This window comes from Calidris pugnax, unplaced genomic scaffold (genome assembly GCF_001431845.1).
Source record: "Calidris pugnax isolate Ruff unplaced genomic scaffold, ASM143184v1 scaffold14, whole genome shotgun sequence".
NCBI lineage: Eukaryota > Metazoa > Chordata > Aves > Charadriiformes > Scolopacidae > Calidris > Calidris pugnax.
This window is the reverse complement of record NW_015090793.1, coordinates 7,164,902-7,189,996: the sequence shown is the minus strand read 5'-3', so window position 1 is coordinate 7,189,996 and position 25,095 is coordinate 7,164,902.

The following is a 25,095-nucleotide window of genomic DNA, read 5'->3' as shown; positions in this document are numbered from 1 at the left end:
CTTGGACAAGTCACATTGCTGACTGTGTTCAGCTCTGCCTCAAAAAGCAGGACGAGGCAAGGGGGGGGGGTATCTCTCCCTGCTCGCAGAGATAGCAGGAGCACTGCACACCAGGAGCTGCTGGCAAACCCCCTGATGGATGATATGGGCTTGGTAGATTTGCTTCAGCTGCTTCGACATCAGTATCTTTGGGTACATCTGCGCTGCCCTAGGAGGGAGGTCCCAAGAAGACGGCCTAATCTGCTAAAATGCAGCTGGGAAGCTGCCACACAAGCAAGCTATTGCCTCAGGGCAGGCTTGGGAGTAGTGTGCACCAAAGGCAGGAGCTTGGTGTGGCACAATGTCACAAAGATTGAGGTTTTCTATTGCTCCATCTGAATTTTCCAGTACCTGCAGCAACAGATTGCATGCTGTATCACCTAGATTGCTCACACTGACAAATAAAATTACTGGTCATCTGGCTGCAGTTAAAGCCTATGGCAAGATCTTCTTGATAGCAAGCTCTGTATGAAAACCAGTATCATAAAAATGGCAATTGGAAGAGTTCCAGGCTCAGTTATGGAATCTGGACCTTAACTGTCATGCTAACATTTTCTCTGTTGATGTTAACCCTGTAACAACTGCATAAACAAATTGTCAAGCTCCTCAGTGTTTGCCAAAGCAACTCTCCTTTCTTGAAGTTGCAAATAGAATAATAGATTGACATGAATCTCCTCAGAGGTTGATTAACAATGACCAATCTTAAACCCTGCTAATATGGACTTTCCTCCAAAACGTGGAATGCCCCTTTGGCACGAACAACCCGCAATGAAAACATGACAACCTTCCCTTTTGTTCCTTCAGCAAAGACAGGGAAGTTTTCTTCCAGTCATCCCTCTCCAGCCAGAAACTTCTCTACCACCTTTATGGGCTTTGACCCACTCAGTGTTTCAGTCACTTTGTAAATGATCAGGAATTTCCCATGTTTACTGAAGCAGTATCCCCCTGTGAGATGAGGCTTGTCAGAACAGCTCTTTTCTTCTTGCTACCATCCTGCCCTTGCTGCCAACCATCTCCACGAGAGACCACCTCTCCTGCAACATGGATACCTGTACCTCCATTCTACTGGAAACTCACTGAATTTCGCTGGATGCTTTGAATAACATGATAACATGTTCATATTCTTTACTTGCATTAAGGATATTGTGGATATTTTTACCTTGGAAAATATGTCTTATTAAACAATGAATATCTTTTTCTAACAATAACACTTTTAACGCAAAGTTTAAATCTGAAATTAAAATTTTCAATTAAACAGTTTTATTGCATCAGTCGAGGGAATATTAGCATTTAAAATTAAATAATTATTTTTTATTTATATAATATTCCTCTCCCTTTCCTTGCCACTGAATAGAATATTAAAAATGAGGATTTTTTTCCTTCACAAATCTTTCTTCTTTTTAGTCTGTGATTTTTGAAATGATCTTTACATTGGAAAGATATAGACAAAACTGTATGTGACTTCCACTCTGTAAATTCTGTAATATCAAGGAAGCTTTGAATATTGACAGCATGTTCATTTGCCTTTTTGCCTTTTTGTAATTTTTAACAAAGTAAAGGTATTTTTAAGAAAAGTGATCAGCATTGTTGTATCCACTGCTGCATTGGGGCAGTGGCGGATGTGGGTGATTTGACTCGTGGGTTTCTGTCTGCTGTATTTGTGCCAGGTCCTTTCCATTATTTTACTTGCTAAATGCTTGCACTGGACAGCCTGTATCTGCAAGAAATTATCCCATCAACATTTAATTTTGAGAGGCAGTCTAATCCAGCCAGGGAAGAAGTCAGGCCCACCCTCAGTATATGTTGGCTGTATAAATTGAACTGAGAAGATGCTGTCTTCAAAGAACTGTTTATTTACAGGGAACTTTTCTAATCCATATAGTGGAGATCAAAACGTCACTTCAGACTCTTCAAAACCACGAGACACAACAGAACTTACCCTCCTGTCAGATTTTGGAACATCATCTTGGAACAACATGAAGGAGAAACATTTTTGGCAATTTTTTCATTCCCCCCTAATACTAGCAGCCACAGAGACCCCCAGTAGTATGAGGGAGATATTATGAAGATGTGTACATCATACATCCACCTGGAGAAGGAAGAGATGCCTCGTACGGCTGCTTGTTTTCCACATTAGGCTGCTCTTGGGCTTAACCTCCCGCTGCTCCCACAGACACAGCTCTTCCACATCTAGAAGTGAAAGCCCAGAACAACTCAGTTTTGCATGTAACGAAGCTGCCAATATGTGCACAGCTCAATCAGCGTGGCCTTGTGAGCAATCAGACTCCACAGGGAATAGTGTGGACAAATGGAAAGCTACGGGCTTGGTCTGCAGACCTTCTTTATGTGCCTGCTGCCTTTGAAACCTTGTGCTCAAGTTAAGGCTTGAAGTTCTAGGGCTGGGTGGCTTCAGCCAATTGTCACCATGCTGTCATTTGACTCTGAACTCAACCATTAGGCAGCCAGTCCCTTCAGCTAATGCATCAGGACATCCTTGAGTTTTCTTGGTTATCTCTGGCAAGTTTCTTTCCCCTGCATTCAGATCACATGTACAGGATCTTGGCCATGTAAATTGCTAGAGTGACTTTGACATCTCACACTCTTAACATCACTGCAACACGTTGGAAATGTTCCCATGGCTTCATATAGCCTTTAAACTAGATAAGACTGAAAATCTGCGCCACACCAGATCTTCCTCTAGCATAGAAGAGCATCACTCCTCTGTGAGGTTGTAATTATGAATAGGACTACTTTAAGTTGTTCATAGTTTGTTCATTCTATGCTCAGGTCACTTGAGTGAGGACTTTTCAGCAGCCTTTCATAACTAGTAGTTTTCCTTTTGCATGTGCTCTTGGCTTCTGCAGGATGACACAGGTTAGCTGGTATTGCACTGGGGATGGTGTTTGTTGAGTTGAATGCTGTTATCTCCATGCTTGTTTCCATACGGCCAAAAGCAAGGGTAATGATGCTTTCCAGCTCTGTGAGGTCCTTTGAACTCTACTGCCAAGAAGAGCTAGATAATGGTGGATAGCATGGTAACAATGAGCCTTGTTTCTCAAGCACATCCCTGGGGTAAGACAAATAAAAACAAACAAATCACCTATAAATAAATTTCTTACATTGGAGAAAAGCCATGTCCTGGCACCCCCAAGCAGACCACCTGATTGCTGAGCAGCTGGCCCCTACATACTCTCCAAGGGAGAGGCAGCTGGAAAGAAGTATTGGTTTATCTGTCTGCTAGCCCATGGCTTGGTGGGGCACCAGCACCGTTGCTGCTCCCTCATGGGCAGAGAAACTCCACCATTTCCACCATTTCCACCATTTCCTAAAACTGTGTGAGACGACCCACTGAGAACTAGCTGGAATGTGAAAAGAAAAGCCTGGTGACTTAGTTATTTCTGTCTTACACTTATCTATGGACTTAGTGCTTTTCTTTCAAAGATTCAGTATACAGCTGATATAATGAAATACAGTACATATTTATTTTCCTTTCATCATTTTTTTCCATTTAACAAGCCAGTTGAGAATGAGAGGGAAGAGATAAACAAAAACAAACTAAAACCAAAGTAAAATTTGTTTTATTCCTGTCAACAATCTGATTCAATCTTAAATTGGAGAACCCAAGCAAATCTTAGTTCATTTACCCACTGAGTTAATAATTACAGTTCCTAAATAATAAGACATTCTGTAGCCCAAAATGCTCATTCTGAGTATATATTTATATTAGCAGTTAAGTATACTTTTCATGGGCAATTAAGACATTATTCACTCCTAGCTATTCAGAGACATCTCAGAAGGCAATGGGAGGAGAAGGAATTGTTAAGTCATGAGGATAATAACAGCCAAAGACCCTTTCCTCTTCTTCTGATATTGATTTCCAGAATATAAACAGAGGCACAGAATGCTGGATCTTGGTAATATACCTATTTTAAATGCCAGTTGTTGAGTAAATAGACCTCTGTGGGGATATGTTTGTTTGAAAAGGCCTTTGGGATTAGAGAATATTAGCCCAGCATTCAGCCTGAGACCTACTTTGTTAGGCGTCTTTGTTACTTTGTCAGCTTTCTAAAGCCCTTTATGATAGGTCTCAGCCCTGGTGATATTTATTCAAGTAAACCTAAGAATAAGAGTTAAGATGCAGCTGTTCCAACACTGTGACCATCTTTGGGTCTCAGTGTGCTTCAGCTCGACCCTGAAGTGCGGGACATCTTGGAGCAGACTAACAAAGTATTCACACTCAGGCCATCAGTATGCCACTTCACCATTTTCCACCATCAATACCTTTTACTAATTAATTCTGGCCCTGAATCATTTTGCTCAGACACATGAACTACTGTGTTATTTACTTTCCACCAGTTCACACATAAAGCCCTAATTTTGAACAGGGCTAATCCTGGTGCTTGCTTGCAGCCCTGCGTTCTGCCCTTCCTCTGAGGAACAGAGGGGTTTATATTTTCGTATTTGCAGCCAAAGAAAATAAAACTGTTCTCCACCAGACAGGGCATCCTCTAGCTCCTTGATGCTCAACTTTGTCATATGGAAAGAACATTCCCAGGCTGGACTGGTCTTCTCCTGCTTGCTATCAAACCAGGATAGTGAAGCCACATTTATTAACAGTATTTAATAAGAGGCAGCTCTGGGTTTTTGCTGTGGCTCACATTAAGTGTTGACCTTCACCAGCTAACCTAAATCAAAATGCATGTATTCAGTGATTTCATCCTGAATCAGCTAATTCATACCATAGGAGAGGTGATATAAAATCCTAACATAAATGTGGTTGTGCGTTAACTGAGAGCTAGTTGTCATCAAAAAAGCTTTTTTGTTCAGCTCGAGTATTTCATCACACCCTTGAAATATAGCAAAGGTTGGCTTTTGTTTGTCATTTTGATGTGCTTATGGTTTCCAGTATTGTAAAAGCAAAATATATAATTAAAAACTTCAGTAAACCCAACTGGATGTCAGTAGGTGTTCTCCAGGTAGTGTACCTACTCTTGCATATATTACACATATATAAATGAAATACATATACACATATAAATACGTATATAAATGAAATAGCAAAAATACAAAATCAGTTTTCATAACAAAGATCATTATCTAAGCTTTGGTGCTATGCTGTGTCACACGGTGACTGAAAACCACAGGAGCACAGCAGACATGGGCAGCCAGAGCAACCTTAGAGGGGAAAACCAGGAAACAAGGAGTCCCATAACAACCCCTTTTGCAACCCCACACATTGTTCCTGTCCGCCTCTCTGCCTGTTTTATTGACAAACAGAAAAAGGAAACTTAAAATTCCCCAGAGTCTACATTCTCTCAAGGGTAGCAGTCTACTGAGTCCACAAATACCACTGCAGCCAGCACCGCGATCATAGTCAAATCACATGTCTATTGGACAAGGCTAGGGAGGCACCACTGCAGAAATAAGCAAGCCAGACATGGCTCTTAATTTTTGGGACTTCGTGTGAGGTTGACTTAGTGTTCCCAGACCATGACATTATAAAAGACTGTATCCTCATTGGGAAAACTTTTAGGGTGTGTGAAAAATAAAGGCGTAAGCCTGAGCAAATGATATTTAATTGGGGAGAAACAGATAGCTTCAGATGGTAATTCATTTAATCATTAAAATATGCTAGATTAGATCAAAATAATATATCTACCTTTAGGCATCTAGGACTATATGAGAGGCATCTCAGCTTAAGCATCTAAATAACTTTAAAACTCTTATTACCCTGCACCCCACCTGTGTAACAGGAGGCTCATGATATTTCCCCGTGTATACGTCTCATGGGTACATTCAGTAAATGAGTGCTTGGAAAGCGCTTTGAACTCCCTGTGCAGAAGGAACTACCTTCCCCAAGTGTTATCATGAATATCCAGTCTCCTGCCCTGTATTTGGAGAGTGTGGTGTTTCATTTCAACAGCAAACCCACAGCTGCAGCGCTGTTTGTTTCCACAGGTGGATTTGAAGTAGATGCCATCTTAATCACTGAACCTGACCATGAGAAACCATGGGCCCCTATTCCAAAGGCAAGATCTTCCACAAACACAGGGCTTACTCCGGGATGGTGTTTCTCTGAGCAGAACACAGATGGATTGTAGGAACAGACAGAAACCCACTGTTAGCGAAGCTGAAGAGAAAAACCTGGGCAGAATCCAGAACTTAACTCAGGTAAATAAAATGGTACATTTCTATGAAAAGCTTCATGAATAAGCAAAGATTTTTAAAATAAACCCTTTCTGGAAGTTGCAACATACAGTATTCTCTTCCAGGAATGGTACTATAAGATATTAGCATTACAACTTTGGTATTTTCTCATTAGGTAACTGAACAGAACTAATAGGGTTGGAACCCAAAGTAGCCTGGAGCTGGAATATTGCTTACAGTCTATTTTGGTCTGAGTGCTAGCGAAGCATAGATGAGGGTTCATCCCCCTAACTCAAGTTTCCTTAAAAATCAGGTATAGATTCCCAGCCGGTTCCTTCAGCTCCCTATGTAGGCTTAATCTGTAGGTAGCAAAACTTTGGTAATTCCACCCAGACTACTCCCTCCCCAGCTCTGGGGCCAAGGCTTTACTCCCTCGTTCAAGAAAAACATATGTAAGTAGTTGTTCAACATGAGTACATACCTGAAATTCAGTGGAAATTAGGTGGACGAGGAAGTGTGTTGCTTAAATGCATAGTGCATGAATATGCAGGGCAGGGGAGGGTGGAAAAACGGTCTTTTACATTCATTTAGGTTAAAAAATGAATTTCAACTTGACCACAGTCACTTTCTGTGAATACTCAACAGCTGAACTCTGTGAGCATGAAAGTTTGTTGACAGCAAACGTTCAGCTATTTTGTGAAAGCAAATTTGGAAGTTTAAAATGTGGGTTGTGTTTGAAATCCATGTTACTTTCAGTGACCAGCGCTGTGTGTTGCTTCATCTATGTACAGGACTGAGCACCCTGCAATGCTGCCAGAATGAAGGAACAATAATTCTTTCATGAGATCACCGAGTAAGTATAAGTATCATATTCATGGACTATTCATATAGCAAAAAATAACAATCATTCAGGCTCAGATCATCTCTAATATAATTACAGCACTGAGCCTCCCAACCACTGCCTGTTAATTCTGGTCATGTTGACTATTTATGTGCAGAATTTTTTACTGGTGTCTCCATAAAACAGAGAATCCTCTCCTTGTGGGTCAATATCCTTGTGCAAACAAATAAATCTAACTCTTAGAATCTAAATGTCAGTAAATTATTAAATTCAACAACCTCATTATTTTGTGCTACACATGACTTCCTGAAAGCAGATCTCCGTAGTTCTCAACAGGCCAAATCTGTCTCAGCAGCGTACCTCAAATGTTGATAAAGGCTTTTCCCATATTGCTAAACTTGTTTTGATCCACATAGAGGTGTCTGCACTAATACAGTAATAATCCCAGGCTTTCTCTGTTGTTAATAAAAACAGTGGAGTGCAGAGAATGGATCTGATATTGGAAGATGACACTCTCTGTCTCTTCTTGAATTACAGAGGGTCCATGTGGGGCAACTGAACTCCTAATCACTCTACCAGGCACTTCAGTGAGATATATAAAGCAATTTGAGACTTTCCTCATAAAGTCATCAACTTCATGTTCCAGAACAAGCAAAACTCCTTCATCTATTTGCACGTATTTCCCCAGTTCCTGCCTAGCCCAAAATGACTGACTTGCAGAGGGCAAGCCAGAGCATGCGGGGTGCTCAGTGCTGCTAAGTGAATGCAAAAGCAGGGCTCAGGTGGGACAGAGAAAGCTCAGAGTTTTTGCTTACTTTTTTTTTTTTTTGAGTTTCAGTTCCCCCCCCTCTATTCTTTGCACCACATGGTGCAAAATGTGAGGGATTTATTTTCACAAGCAACACAAATACAGCATTTTTGAGTGCTGCTTTGCTTTTCGGTAGCAGAACAGAGGGAGTCTGGGGAAGGGGATGCTCATTTCTGACAATCCCCCTCATCCAACAGCTGCTCCCAGCATGCGATGCTGCCATCCTGGATTTCTCTCTGACTTCTGGGCCTGGGGCTTTCACCCTGCATCTGGCAGCTTTTTGGATGATTTTTCTGGAGACAGTTAGTCTCCTTTACCCATCCCTCATCTCCAAGGATGGGAAGATAACACTTAGCCAGTAAGTTTTTCCTCAGGGTTGTGGTTGCTGCCAGTCAAATTCTGACTCCTGAGAATGGCCTTTGACAAGAAAGATTTCCAAATACACCCTATAAAACTTAAGACCACTCACTCTTGCACTACTTATCTCAGTTGTCTGCCTGTGTGTTCTGGATTATTGTGTCTTCTTCATCTCTTTCCTAGGACAGAGGCTTTTTGCTACTAACATAATGTATTAAATACTCACTTCCTAAATGAGGCTGAGTGACTTTGATGTCATCCCAGAGTAACTTCACTAAAGTCAAATCAGAGAAGTCATAAAGTTTAAACCAGGTCTGCAGGTGCTTTGAAATAGAGAAGGAAAATTTATTCCACAAACAATAACATTTTTGCCCTTTGTCTCCCCAATTTATTATTATTTTTTTTGCCCAACCTTTATAAAGATTAGGTAAAGTCGATCCTGGACTGAATTTCAAAGACAATAAATCATCACTCTCAAAATTGCACCTAGAAATGACCAGATGGATGCCCCACATAGATGCCGAAGGCTCCATACTTGGCAGGAAGGAAGCTATGGATATAATGCACGCAAGAAAAATATTAAATAATTAGACATTAGGATATTGCTATGGTATATCCACAGAGACTATGTATTGCAATAGAAAATACATCAACAAAGTACGTAATGTATATGTTCATCTCAATTAGAAAAAAAATCCTTATGGTTTTAAAAATCTTTGCTACATTCAGTCCTCTGTCACATCATTACCTTTTCTCACAGAGATGCTGTAAGAAAAAATTTAAAGTGTTGATCACTATGCAGAGCACTTGCGCCCTGTTGCAAACTTCCTCATCGTGTCGAATCTCTTGGCATGTGTGCTTTTACTGCAGAAAGCAGCAAGTTAGCTCTCTTTTAAGCCATACATATATTCACATAAAGCACGGTTACCCTACATCCTGCCAAATCTCAATGTCCAGAAACATTCATGTCCTTGCAAGAGGCCCAGATAACTGGAGCAGGCTAAGAGTGTTCATGTGGTCACTTAGTGCAGCTCAGGTCCCAGACAGCAGTTCATAGGGCTGTGCTGTCCTCTTTGCTTGCAACTGTGTGAACACATTGTCAGAAGCATTTTGCTTCTGCACCCTATTTTGGGAGCCTTCCATGCACCTTTTCTCTTGCACTGTACCCAGTTGTTATTAAAACTGCTTTGGTGGGAGCTGAACCCGTTTAACTTGATCAGGTCAGATCAATAAATTATAGGGCTGTTTCTGACAGCTCAGAAGAACGCGTGTGGGAAATGTTCTTTTTTGAAGCAATCGGTAGGAAGTATCCCAGACACGCAGATGGAGACCATGTGTCCACGAAATTAAACGGAGCTGGGGCTACGCACCCAGAACAAAACACTCAGCCCTTTAGTAGTGGAAGGCCTTTAAAAGAGTTTGGTGATGACACTCGTGCAACCTAATATCTCCATTGATGATATACACTTATTTCAACCACCTAATGAAATCGGGTGGTTTTATTACTCTATTGCTTTCTTGAATTTAATAACATATGAAGCAAAAATTAAATGACCATTTTCTCCATGGTGGAGTCTCTGTTTTCAATTGGTATCTTGTTTCATTCATTTTCTTTGTGTTTAAATGCTGTTCTACCCCCCTACGTTGGCAAAGTTTGAACAAATATACAACCCACAAAAACTTAGGAAAAGGGTTTCTGGTTTCCAGTCAAATCTTATTGAACCCAGTAAAAAGCTACCTTATGGAAAGATTCAGGAAATCTCTTAAGCATGGTGAAACGTTTGTCCTTTTTCAGAAAAGCCTTTAAGCACGTGCTTAGCTCCACTTCATTGGGAATTAAGCACATGCTAAAATTCTTTCCTGAGAGAAGTGCTCTTTGGTCCACCACCTACTTGCAGATGATTGGTGTCTTCATCACTCAGCCACGCACAACCAAGCTTCACCATGGCAGATCCAAACCACTAATTGAGCAATGTTGGAAGGCTCAGTGAGGGGCCCGGGCATCTCATTTTTTAAAATTAAAACTCTGTGAGAATTGGGGCATTGCAGGTTTAATCATAAACCACATGACAACTTACCAGCAGCAAAAGGAAAAGGAAAACCCAATATTTCCTTGAAATATTTAACATGGAGGGGGCAGTAGGAGATGTGGTAATAGATGTCTTTCCTGTTTGCCATCTTTGATGTTGATAATTGTGAAAACAACCATCCCCCCAACTTACAGTTTGCCACAGCCATGGACTTCTGCTATACCATTATAATGAGATAAATCCTTGCCATGTCCCATTGCACAGTGGAGGAGACCTGAAGAAATGTTCAGACCATTTGCTATTGTGCATCCTCAGTTGGCTGAGGAGCTAACAGAGTGGTTAAGTCCAGGACACAATTATCATTCAAAATACGTGCTCTCCTGAGCTTTCACACCTTGCCCCCTTTTACCTTGATTTTCAGAGCTACCTGCTCTTCTTCATTGCCTGTAGTACTTCAAATTTGTGCTTTGGGACATTCTTGCACCCAAAGGGTCAAATCTGAAATGGACTACTCCAGAGTAAAATACTCATGTACCCAGCTATAGGAGAGATTCTGAGTTTCTCCAGCAAGCCAAGGCCTGGATATTTTTCCCCACCTGCACACCTCAGGGGAGCAGTAAATCCATCATTAGTGCCATTGCACATATTTCATCAATAAAGTACTTAATGCACTGCAGCAGAAATGAGAATCTAATAGCGTTAAAATCAGTTTGTCACAGAAGGAGCTGGCAGGCTGCCCTGCTCACTGAAACAACAAATTGACATCAGTTACACTCACAATTGAATGAGTCCAGCAGCCAAGGGCTCCCAGAGGCCCGAGTAGAAGGCGTAGCTGTGAAATGGCACGTGGGAAGGTTATCAATTAATTTATCCTGGAAAAAACACCAAAATAATCAACATCTTGTAACCTTTAGTAATATTTTGGAAAATGTCATTCTTGCCAACCCACAAGCTTTTTGGGGCTAAAGCGGGAGGCCAACTTATTCATGGCAGTTGGTAGCCCACAGGGTTCCTGATCTGCAGACAGGAAGCGTTTATTTCTATGAAGTGCACTGAATTAAATCCGTATGGGAGAATTATCAAATCTCAATTCTTGGGTCCCTGTCCCAGGAGTCTCAAAGTTACAGGACAGGACATTACAGGTGACTGATTTTAGCAAGTCTGCAATGGAGAGCAAAGACAAGGCATTGGTAAAATAAGCAGAATGAACAATAATCTGGGAGCTAGACCACTTGGATTCTCACACGGATAGGAATTAAATTGTCCTTCCCAATATCTATGGTATTTCAGTTTGGAAAAATAATGGAGAGTGTCCTAGACCAAAAGCAGAATGTCCCAAATGACTAAGTGATTTGAGAGCCCCTGGTCTTCCCTTCTGTCATTCCACATCTCCTGCTTTTCAGTCTCCATGAGCAGAGCCTCACCTACTCCTTCAGATGTAAGAATTGGGCACAGTCAAGGGTTTCCCTTTTTCTGAAGTCAAAAGAAAATAAGTTTAGCATGGGCAAACCGGCAAACTCATACCAGTTCTTCCTATGGGGAGTGCTTCCCACTCACTCTTTCCTTGTGGAAAGGAGACACTTGACGGTTGGACAAGATGATCTTTAAGGTCCCTTCCAACCTAGAAGATTCTGTGATTCTGTGATTATGAAGATGAATGTGTTCTGCATGTGATGGGTTTGAAATCCTTTTAAAGATTTAGATATGCAACTCTGTCGATAGGCACCAGCAGTGCCATGGTAATAGGTCATGTGTGCTTTCTAAGCCTGCTGCAGATGACAGCTTAAGTACACTATTTTAAAACTCTTGCTGAGACTTAAGCTGATGTGTTTTACCTTCCCATCACTGCAGGTTAACAGCATAATTGTGGCTGCCTGTAGTGCCCCAGCTGACATGCTGTGACTTCGGAGCTGCAGCTGTGCCGTGGTTATTACTACTGGACATGGCTACTTCAATGGAGCTTTCGCCAGTATCTTAGTTGGAATTGTCTGGATCCTGGCTTGGAGTACAATCACTGGCTCCTGGGTATGAAAGAAGAAAGTACAGCACAGCTGAGAAGCTCTTTCAAGCACTCTGCAAGGTCAGCTTTGAGAAGTTCAAGACCAGTATTCAAACTTTCCACAAGCTGAAAAGGAAACCTACAAAACCATCTGACATGATAAAGATGTTCCAATGGATACCAATAACCATGGGCTCAAGAGAGATGTAGGCTTCATGGTGCCTTATAATCTCTGCACACACGTACCCCTGCCTTGCCCTCTGCAACCGCTTCCCATCCCGTGTGCTACAAGCTCTCTCTCCACCTTGCTCCTAGGGTACAGCCACCTTATTACTTTTGTCCCTCAAGCTCCTTTGCTATACACCTCTTCTTTACAGGTGCCAGCTACCTTTTCTCACAGAAATGACCTATGATATACTCCTTAAAGCATGCGTTGCCCATTTCTGCTTAGCTTTGAAGTCGGCTGCTTCTATTTCAGGTTCGAGGGAGGGTTGGTGCACCCAAACACTTGTTTAATTTTTCCAGCTGTACCATATGGTCTAATAAAAATGAACACCTCATTCCACTAATCTTGCCCTGTTGTCCTGTGGGTATTCACACTGAGAGAGCTGTTGTATCTAGCTGGATCAGAAAAAATGTGCACCCGTAACAAGTAATGCTCTATCTTGGGCAGGTGTTAGAGATTGGGTCTCTGTGACTTATTACCAAGCTTGTGCAGCAATCAAAAATTAATCCTTTAACATATGTATAAAATTTTCAAAATAAAGTGATTAGAGATGCCCTTGGCTGTTGAACAGCAGGATGGGGAAGGGCCTCAACAAGCCAGCTAGTCCTTAACTGATTGTTCAGTATCAGTTAAAAGCAGGTCACTCCCCACAGGTTTATCTGTGCTGTCCCTAAAGCCCTTTGGCAACAGAATATATGCAGCCTGCCCAAACCACCCAGACCAGTGCATCTGTCCTTTTCCTTAGCAAGACTATTTTAACCTGAAAAGATATCATGAGTCTCCATTGGCCTAATTTAAATCCACAGTTTGTCATCACTGCAATTGTGAGCAAATAATGTCTTTGACAGCACTCATTTCATGTATCCTTTTGCTCTTCTCTTTTGTAGGTTAAACAATCCCTTTTCTTGCATTTTTACTGGGAGACAAAGCATCACCCATGTGGGACCTGAACCCATGACTGCAGTTTGGGAGGTCAGTATCTGTGAATGAGACCACTGGGATTCCTACACACAATTTATGGCTCAGATTAGTAAGATCTGTTGAAGTTCTCTCTATGCTAAACTCTCTTCTGTGGAATCTACATACTTGGACAAATTCTCATGTTTAGTAATTGAGGAAAAATCATGTCATCAGCAGAGGGAGTCAGTTTGGTGCATCTTAGCAGAGGCAGCAGATCACCGCAATACGTGATGCGTGTGGATTTAATGCTGACAATATAAATAGAACAGTGATAGGGATATCCTTCCTTTTAATGTCGCATAAGTGAGAAAAGGTGATCTGCACATTTCTACAAACAGGCAATGCTGTCCGTTTCCTGATTCTGGCACCAATTCTGCATTTAAATTCCAACCATATTGTTACAGTCCATTAATTTTGGTAGACTGAAGCTGTTACAGTGCCACACAGGGAAAATATGTAGCACAGATGTGTTTGCTGTTATGAATTTTTCTCTTTTTTTTTTTTTTTAAGGAATAGCTGTAAAATAAAATAATAAAAACAGTCAAAACAATCCATACTTGGACTAAAATTAAATCCATCTCACTCTTTGGCTGGTTGCTGTAGTGCTAAACTTGGGAACACTCCTGCCACCTATTTGCAATGTAATTAGAGTTCATTTGAAGTCTGATGGAATATCACTCTTATTCCAAAGAAAGTCAGTTGCAATAAATTACTTTCTCGGACCAAAGAAAAGCTATTCCAAAAATTAAATAGCAAAGGGCAACTATGCTGCAAGCATCTGAAAGGGGTCTAGCTTGCTCAGCTTTTTATGGATGGAATGAAACTGCCATTAAAAGCAGCTCTAGAGCATTCGCTCAGAAGAACTTGTCCTATAAAGTGTTCAGCTTGTTGCAGTTATTCTTTCTCTCTATGCCACTAATTTTGAACAGCAGGATAAAGGCAGTTGGAGGACACCACCACAGCAGGCACAGAAATAGTTGTTGTCAGAATAATTCCCTGCATTAGGAGGATGAGCTAAAAAGGCACAGGGCCAAACTCGGCTTGTATTAATGCCCCTGCTGTCACATGACTTACAGAAAAACACCAATGATGCTTGAATGTGGTCCTTCTGTCACACAGCCGCTCCCAATACACCAACAAACCCAATAAAAATGCTGTTTTCCAGGAATGACAGTGAAAATCAATCCATGCCATCATTTTTCATTGGAATTTGTTGCATAAAGTAGGAAAATTGTGAATTCCTTTAGGTTCCTTCCAGATCTGGGGTGTCACTAGTGTTTTATGTGACTATAGTATGTGTATGGTTTTTTGCCTGTTTTTGAACAAGAGAATAGGAACTAACGGAATGCCCATTGCAAATTTATATTCACCTGTCCATCCAAAAAGTTATTTTTATATCCCAAAAAGGTGAATTAAATATCCCTCATAGACATACATGATACGTTCTATATAGCTTAGAGATATCTACATGCTTACATCAAGCATATCCAGATATGTATGTAACTGCCAGTTAGTATTGAGTTAGCATGGGAAACAGAAAGTAACTAGATTTTTATGCCAACATTAATATGCTTACTTGACAGCTATACAAGTTTAATATGAAATATTGTATTAGACCCCACCACAGCTAGCAGGTATAAGTTTATTGTACCAAAATAAAGCTATATGCTTTGTTCAGGTTCCCTGGCATTCATGACTTCCTTTCTTATATGGTTTCATGCCTTTTTTTTTTTGTTGAAGCTTCATTTAATGCAGCTTGGCAAGTGCAGTCGTCACGGTTCCAGTGACTTAACAAGGTGATGACAGTTTGCATCTGCAGAGGATGCACCCCAGAAGAAACTTCTTTTGGAATAAAGTGTTAGCATGGCCAGAGTTTATCAGTAAAACCTTCATAAGTAGATGTAGAACTTAAAAAGATGTACGTATTGCATTGATTTTCCAATTCATTGAGTTAAGTGAGTGTCTACACCAAATACAATTTCATCTACAGTATGTGGAACATACTTAGCTATGACATTAGAATTAATCTTTAAGAAAATGAAGACTTTACGATAGCTATTAAAAATGTCGCAATAAAGCTGAAAGTCTTATGAGGTGGTGAAATAGTGGCTATAATTCGTTTTTATAAAAAGACAATATAGCGAAGACAGACCCATACTCTTCCTTGAGGTACACAGTGGGCAAGAGGCTGTGGAGACAATTTTCAAGACTAGAAATTCAAGGCTGATATTAGGAAAAATTTATTGCCCATGAAGGTAGTCAGACATTCGAGCAATTTGCCCAGTGAGGTTCTGCAACACCCATCCTTGAGGATATTCAAAACTCAAGGGGAGTAGGTCCTGTGCAATCTGATCTAAGCTAGCTCTTCTTTGAGCAAGTGGCCAGACTACATGATTTTCAAAAGTCTCTTCCAACACACATTATTCTACTTCCATGACACTGTGGTAAGATTTACATAGCTCACAGGAGTAAAATAACCTTAGACAGGCTTCTCCAACAGTGATGGGGAAGCCACAGGGACTCTCTGCTTTAGTTTTTCTACCTGAAAATTTGAAACTAAAATATTCATCTAATCATAGTGACATTTATGTAGTATACACCATCATTCTCTGCCACATGCTTCAGTTCCTTGGAGGACTAATATCATACACATATTTAAACACATTATGAATAGCCATTACATGGTAAGAGCAACACTGAAACTTGTTTTTAGAAATAATAATCAGCCATTGGCAATTGGTCCTGAAAATGTGTTTGTAAGTATTGTCTGAAGAGCTGGAACAAGCTATGGGTTGCCTGTGACTTGTCTGCAAAGTGTGTGTTATCCTGAAGAGGTGATTTTCATGCCTTCACATGCCACATTACATCAGGCCAACTTGAAATCTGCTCTGAAAGGTTTCAGGTGCCAAAAGAAGACAAGACCCTTCTTTAGACAAGTAATGGAGTTCCCATCATTTGAAGCACATGACTGGCGTCTAAGGTGGCTCATTTTGCTTCTGGCCTTCGACTGAAGAGACACTTCAAAAATTGAACACTGATACATGAGCAGCAATGAATCCCAAATGGGCAGCAGAGTGTGAAGAAAGACTGAGTTGTGCAGTTACCCTGACTTGCTTCTACAGGACAGGTATTTGCACAGACTTAAGTTCACTTCACTCCAGAATAAGCACAGAGAGCACTTGAGAGCTACTTAGATTCTTAAAATAGGACTTAAAGGCTGGTCCAACCAGCTGTACAGATGGGAATGCCACCTACCAAGAGCAGCGTTGCCCAGACAAAGACCTGTTCATGGGAGAGCCCACAGATAATGAATAGCAAGAGGTTTGAATGTAGCTGAGACATATAACTGACCAGAACAGGAAAGAGATGTTCATCGCTCCAGCAGGACTCTTTATCCATGATAAGTGTCTCTGTGGGTGGGTGGGTGCATACACATATATAAGAAGAAGAAAATACTTATAAAACATGGGTACACACACTAAATAATTATTGTGATTTTCTTAGCGTGCTTGGGAAGGTTGAATGAAAAATAATGTCAGACTTGTTCTGTATTCAGCTATGGAGGACAAGAAATGCTGCTGCTAATAAAGGCAGATTTGGCAGCTGCGGAGCCTTGGCAAGGGTACAGAGTTCCTTTGCGAGCTACTGAATAGCTCCAGCTGTGCAGAGCTCGAAATCTATCTTGAAAGCACTGAAAGACAGCTGTCCTGCTCCACTGCCCCACTTGCCTGGCTGAAAGAGGATGAGGGCGTTTTTAATTGCAAGCTTATGCTGTGCTTTGGGTTCTTCCCCTGCTTGTTTTCCCTTTTCCTGGTGCAATAACATAAAAGAAAGGACTTCTCTGTGGGACAGCTAGTAGGTACGGTGTGACACACGTCAGACCAGCGCGGGATGAATCACATTGCAGACTTGATCAAGGTCCTGTGGTTGGCAGAGGGAGAGACTGCTGCCAGAGACACGCTTTGCATTACAGCAGGGGTTTGATGTTCACCCAGCTCAGTCAAGTGCATGGATTCTCTGTTGTTCTGCTCCACCACAGAGATAAGGTGAAACTTTTTTAGTACTGTGTTTGCATTTAAGTTAGGAAGGCAGGAGGAAAAGGAAAGTGCGCTACAATGCTTTGTCTCCCGGTGGAGGAAGATCTGCTGCCTCCTGCAAAAATGTCAGCACATCTAATGGTGAAGCAGTCCTAAAAGTGGTGGCTGTGTCCCCCACTATACCAGGAAAAGCACAGGGCCATCCCTGCAATGCCTTTCAGAGTGTGCTCAGCTCTGCATAAAATTCAGTCAGCAGGATTAACCACATACTTACATTAAATACAAACTCAGTTGCTTAGAGCCTAAATTAGAGCTTAACTCTTTCTCAGTCAAGTGGCAAATTTATTGGCCACCATATATGTTTTTCTCATAGTTACTGTTCAGCTGCTTCTGATCATCAGAGTGGGCAGAGCTCCTGCTTTCCCAGCCCTCCCACCATACAGTGGTGGCAGCACAACAAGCTGTTTGCCTCTGCTCTTTCCATTGGGACACTGTTCAGAAATCTCAGTGGTCTTCTTCCAGTTTCTGGACTTAAGCTTATTTACGGCCATTTCATACTCTTTTCTTCTAGAGCCAATGTTGTTTCAAATAGCTCTTCTTCCTTCGGGTATTTCCCTGAAGCATTTTGTCCAGGTGAGTGGATGTGTGTGTATGTGCACACACAGTGTGAAAACTCTGATTTACTTCTGTAAAGACCTCTTAGCCTTCACTTCTCTATAGTAAACAAAGCTAATGAATGTCTGCTGAATTAAACCTTTGCCTCCTAGTTTTGACGTCAATGAGAAGTGGTCCATAGGGGAAAACCATATTTTGGTGACTCAGTGCCTTAGATGATAACACCTGTTAAAACACAAGCAGCTATTTCACGGCGAGGAGTCACCACCTCAATGCTGAGATTGAAGCAGGACAATCTGGACAGTTCTAAAAGAGTGACAGGAGAGTCACTCCGGAATGACCACAGTGACTCATATGCCTTGGGAAATTTGTTCATTACCACCTAGAACCTATTTTTCCAGCAAGGAAAAAAACAATTGTCAATGTCAACAAGACAAAAAAATAGCTATTATTTCCCGAAAATACAGCAAAAGGATTTTTCTTTCTTTTTCTCCTTGCTCACTGAACCTCAGGATAAAGGCAAATGTGTTATTGCAGCCAGAAAAATCCTTTGAGGTGACCTGTAAGGTCAAAACTAGGGTTTGTTTGGGGCAGCAGGTAGATGGAGGAGGGGTCATGGGATAGTTGGGTGATATGCACTAAGCTAAAAGTGGAGTTGCTGGAAGATAAAACAGGGAGTTGAAAGGAATCCTGGGGAATCAGCCAGTTTAATTAGAATTCTAGTGAGATTAGAAAAAAATGCACTAACATGTTGTTCCTTAAGCATTGGGACTTAGGGAATATTTCGTGGGCTTCCTGTAGCTCCCTTCCATGTGGATTCTCTCCTGTTGAATAACTGTGCTGAGCTCACATGGTGACCTTTCCCACTAGCTTAGTCTCTGCCCTGTACCCCACTGCTAATTTTCCTGGATATTTTAAAACATAGTATTGTGATGCCTTTCTCTTCCACCAACTGCACTGAAGTCAGCCAACAGCATCAATAATTATTAAATGGAGGGTAAATCTGACAGACAAACAGACAACTACAACACAGCTACATAATCCTGATTTCCTCAGGAAATGAAGCAAAATATTACGAACAGTGCCCATGTATTAAAGCTATGTAATATTTTAATAAGAAGGATGTAGATGTTCCCCTGTTGAGACCTTACTTGGCTTTTAGGCTGCCCTTTATGTCTTTCTTTCACTTTCCTCTGAAGATTAAGAGCTTGATCGCAGCTGGAGATGGGACACATAGGTTGCCTGAAAGTATCTCTCTATACCAAACCACCTCTGAGGATCACATACACCTGGTTAAATTCACTGCCAGGTGCTAGGTCTGGGAGGAATTTCTTGCCTTCCTTTGCAAAGTGGAGGATTGTCCCCTTTCTAGCTTCATCATGAGTTTTCATTTAGGGAGTTCCCTGATATTGCTAGGGCTCTACACACCTCTCCTATTCCCCTGTGGCATGCTATTGCTCCAGAGATTTCAAGAAACCCCAACGCTGAAGCTCTGGCATGTATATATATATGCACACACACCCCAGATGTATTGGTATGGGCCTTCTGTGTATTGCGAGATCACCTGCAGCAGCAAGAAGAGGCAAATGGTGACTCAACTGGTCCTTTCAGGGACAAAGTTCTTAGGAGTTTTGCTGAGGGATTTACAGTGGTGCCCATGGCTTGTCTCTTTAGTCTTTAAAATGAATGATGACAAACCATGGGCTCAAACTCCAGCAAGTGCTGAGTACCTTATCCAGTTGGGAATTTAAATCAGGTGACTGAGTTTCGGAAAGAAGACATTTTAGCTCAGTAAATTAATTACAAGGAGACAATTTTTTGGAGCCTTATTAAATCAGCATCACATCTTTTGAGATGTATTTGGTTATATGCTATTACTTACTAATATTTTTGTTAATAATTTACATTGCAGTTCTGCTCAAGAAGCTTGAGGTGTGTTCTGAAAATAGAAGCAGGCCCTGCATTAAAAACCTTATTCTGAAATAGATTAGGTGGAGAGGAAAACAGCACAGCATATAAATATCTTGCTAGGATACGAATAGCACTATTAGCAGTGTCATATGTCATGGTTTAACCCCAGCCAGCAACTAGGACCACGCACCCACTCACTCTATACCCCCCATAGGGCAGGGAGAAAAGGAGGGGAAACTATAAAAATGGGATTAGATAAACACAGTCTAGTAGAAGAGTAATGGAAGAAGAAAATAACAATAATAATGGTAAAAAATATACAAAATAAAATGATACAACGTAAGTTGCTCTCACCACCTGATGATCAGTTGCCCAGCCTGTCCCAAGCAGCAATAATGAATTCTTATCCCTCAGCCAGCCTCCATTTATATACTATGCATGATGTCCATGGTATGGAATATCCCTTTGGCCAGCTTGTCCTGTTTATGATCCCTCTCAGCTTCAATGGGAAGCTGAACAGTCCTTGACTAATATAAACATTACTTAGGAACAACTGAAACAATCTGTGTTGTCAACATTCTTTCACACTAAATACAAAGTACAGCAGCTACCAGAAAGAAAATTAACTCTATCCCAGCTGAAACCAGGACATCATTGTAGATTATGGGAGCTACAACAGCATCATCAAACACAGCTGATGCTTTTAATCCACTTGATGCTTTAGCAGGAACCAGACCAACACTAGATACTTTAGATCACGCTTGATGGATCACATGGACCTATTTCTACATAAAAAGTCCAACCTAATGGTAGGTACACCACCAACATGGGTGGGGGAATGTACATGACTTGATCTTCAGTTGCTGTATGGAGAGGTATGCCATTAATACAGCTGGACACTTCTAAGTGCTTATCTGTTTTATAGGGGCAGCTATGATGGTGACTACGATCTCTTTGTAAAGATAAGGTTCTGGTGCCCTTGGCAGGCTACAGGCAACTCATTTGCTGAGCAAAGTTATAATCTGCCTATTTTAGCACAAATGTGGCATTAAAACTTCTCAGCAAGTTATCTAAAACCTCTATTTTATGGTAATGTTTCACCATTCCAGTCTGTGGAAGCTGAAAACCAAAATTTTGTCACTAAGTACAACATTCATCAGACTTGCTGAAAGGTTGGAATAGCATTTTCCAGCATCAAATGATAGGCAGCCAGCAAATACAGTGACTTGCTGAGCAGTCATAACTTTGAAATGAAATCAAGCTGGACTGAGGGAGCTAATATCTTAATCTGGGACACTCAGACCACGTGTCCACCCTGCATAATTACTTGCCAGTGTGCGCTCACAGGCTCTTTCTTTCCCCTAAGGAGTGTAATGCACACTGTAACTGTCCCTGCAGCATCCTTAAAACAAAGGCGAGAGAATTCAACTCCTCTGCTTTAGTTATCAGACTTTAAACTTGACCCTTCTCAATTCAGACACATGAGCCAAGTTGCATATGGTTGCAGCACAGTCATCTTCTCTAGCGAATAGACATGCAGATGGTTCAGTGTTAAGAGGGAAGGGGGACTTTGGTACCGCAGGTAGTAGAGCAAAGTCTGGTGGGATGCAGCTGGAATTGGTTTTCCTAAGACCCTCCAAAGCCAGTGGAGAGAAATTGGGTCCTCCAGAGATCCTTCAGGAGTGTAGCCCAAATTAGGTGCTCTGAAACACTCTCTAGAAGACACTTTCCTCTCCAGTGGCTGTAGATGTAGTCTAAGGAGCTCATTTGGACACTCAAATTTAGAGGAGGAGAGCAGGTAGCATGAGCATCCCATGCATTACCCAGAGGAGGTAACCTGCAGTGTGTCCAAAGTCACAAGGTGGTTCATGGCTGGGTCCCATGGCAGCCTTGGTCCTCTCCCACAGTGTGCATATGTTACAAACAGCAGCCTATGCAAAGGTCTGCTTGTGGAGACAACTGGACACTTAGTAGGGACAAACTGGAGAAATGAGTAGCCTCCCCATAGAGATGAATGCCCTCTGTTTAGGGAGAGGACAGTAAAAAGAGAACTTTCACCTCATTTATAAGCTCCAACAAGCATTATTACTGACAGAGTAAGTAAGATTAAGAAATTGTGGATTGCAATTACAGAAAAACTCCTTAACTCTTTAAATTCACCCACAGGTTATTTATCAGTTGTTTCTTCTTCAGGTCTCATGTGCTTGAAACTTTACCTGTTTTTTTCCCCTCCTCTCTATAAATTGGACTAATAAAAAAAAAGAGGGAATAGGTGGGGCTGTTTTTTGGTGTTTTTTTTTGTTGTGTGGTTTTTTTATTGTCAGATCACAGTGATTTACCCAAGTCTTGATTTGTGTTGATAATTCTGGAGAATCCTAGAAATTCATTCTGGATCAGAGCTCTTAGCGCCTCACAAACAGCATGAACACATTATTCCAGTCCTGAAACCCAAGACAAGCAGTGCCACTCAAAGCCTGAGAGATAGGAGAGACAAGGAATCAAATACTGCATCAATATTTAGCATGAAGATAAACAGACTATCTAGCAGGTCTGTGGTGGTGCTTCTCTGTCTGGACACACAACAGTCTGCTCCACTCTGCATCCATGCACTCTTTGAAACTCCACAATTCTGAGCAGCTTTGCTGCTTCAGAGTAATGGGACCTCAGGCTCACCCAACCCAGGAAAAAAGCCCAGCTTCTGGACAATGCAAGTGCTACCATAACTACATAAATGGGAACTAAGGCAGAGACAGGCTGAAGGTGAGATCCAGACAGAATGCTGGGTCATCACCAGCAGGAACAGGGCCATTTTCAGTGTGGCATGAGTCTGTAGTTTGGGGTCTCCACTGTTCTGCTTGCTTAGGTTTTTTTATCAGGTGGCTTCATACTGTACTTATTTGGTGGAAATACAGGAAAGCTGGAAAATATGTTATGTTCTGAGATGGCAGCAACCTCTCTGTGCAGTCACTCCATAACCACCTCTTCCGCAACACCAGAAATTCGTGACCTCATGACAAACTTTGTCAAGTATGCAGTCAGCCAGGAGCCAGTAATAGTAGTGGTATCTAAACCACCGAAAAAGAACAATTCAAGACAGGGAGAACTAATATTGCTTGAGAAGAACTCAAATTAAGCCAATTCATAAACCTAGACATTCTTATTAAACTGCCTAAACTAACACATCTTGCTATTTCTAGCATTCCAGTACAGTATATATATCCTAAACCACAAGGCATAAAGGATGGGGTTTCTAACCTCATTGGCAGCATGTTTTTTATAACACCATACAGTTCATAAAAAGCTTGGCATGCATTGCTGTATTCATTTATATCCATTAGAGAAGACCAGATGAGCTTGACAGTTTTATTTTCACTCAAAGATTTCTCGGTACTTCAGGCTATCCTGATGGCACCAGGCCCCAGTGACAACTAAAATATTGCTCACAAAGAGCAATCTGAAGGATCATTGACCAAATGGACTGGAAACAATGGTGTAAAATTGCATGGAATTTGCATAGAAAGAATGTGCAAACTAAAGCTACAACTTATCTGTTGGCCCAGGGGGAGAGAAAGGATGACGCTCTCACATAATTTCAGCAACCTTTGAATTAAGCTTTGAAAATAAGGGTCCTGATTGTCCTCCCAGGATCTCCAGTGAAACTTCTTCAAACCCCAGTGTCAGTCCTGGTTTGTAGCCATGAAGCTGAGCAGCAAATCCTCTTTGTTCTTTTCTTTCTGACTGAACCACCCCTCTGATACGGCTCCGAATAGAAACTGCAATAAGTACTGGATGATTCAGTGCTGTGACTTCGTTGCTCTTACCTGTAATTTAATTCTGAGGCATTCAAAAATCTCTCAAGTGCCTCCTGATATGCTGGAATAGAGAAAAGAATGCAAAAGCAACTGTATTAGTTACTGCAGTTTCCATGGGAGAAGAGTACTATGTTTCTGGGAAGAATATAGCCAGTTTCTATAGGGATGAATTAAAAAAGTGACTTTAAAGACATTTTTAAAGAGACAAGATCTTGATGCTGTATTTCTGGGTAATGTCTTGGACAGTCCCACCAACCTACAGGGCGCCTTGTGACTGTCAACACTCCACTTCAGGGCACACTGAAACACTGGCAGGGAAGATTCAGTTCGCATCTCACTGGCAGTGCTAGGCACTTCAGAAGATTAGCATCAAAGGCACATCTTCCCATAGTTTTCCTTTGAATTAAGAACTGTGATTGTTCTCTGCGTAATCTGTGTTTTCACAAAGCTGCCTCTCCCCAAACAGCCCTGAAATATTTTGCAAGCCAAAGGCCTCATACAGATCTGTCTTATATCGATATAAATGAAAATTACTGTGATGGTAGATCGGAATCAAGCCCTTTGCGTAAACAGCATTCTTGAAACTCAGCCTTCTGCTGGGCAGAAATCAATCAGCATGCTTGTTTGGCTTTAACCCTGCTGTCATAAGCAATAAACTTATTGCAGTGGGAATTGAAAGTGTGCATCCAGTAATGACTACCCATTTAATGCTCTAGGGTTGACTGAGCTGATGGGTAAAATTCCTCAGGACAGGAACGGCCTTTTAGAGGAGGTCAGAAATTGTAAATATCACAAACACGGTATAGCAAGAAGATGTCAAATCTAGGGTCTCTCCTCAATTTTGGTGCAAATGACCTTGTGAAGTCACACCTTGCTATAGAGGAATTCAAGCAGTTTGATTTGCAGATCCCTATGCATTTTCTCACAGAGGTGCAGGTCCCAGTACCAAAAACTTATGTCTCATAACAATAGACTTTCATTTTCACAGGTCTTTTTAGGGCAGTTCACAAGTCCAGAGGGTTGTATTGACTTGCAGTTTGAAAACCCGTGGCTTAAATCACCAGCCTGTAGCACAGCTGAGGCCTCTAAGTACTGCTGGGATGAAGAGCAGATAAACAACTTGTACGGGGAATGAACCATTGCTAACCAACTGACATGGCTGCTATTGAGCTGTGAAGCATTAGCTTTCACCAGTGCATGCATTCGCCTCCATGTTTTCAGCATGCTGCCACTTTAAAAACCATTTTGGGACAAGGACAGTCTTTCATTGAGTTTTCTCTTTAGATAACCTCAACTGTTGGGGGGGGGGGGGG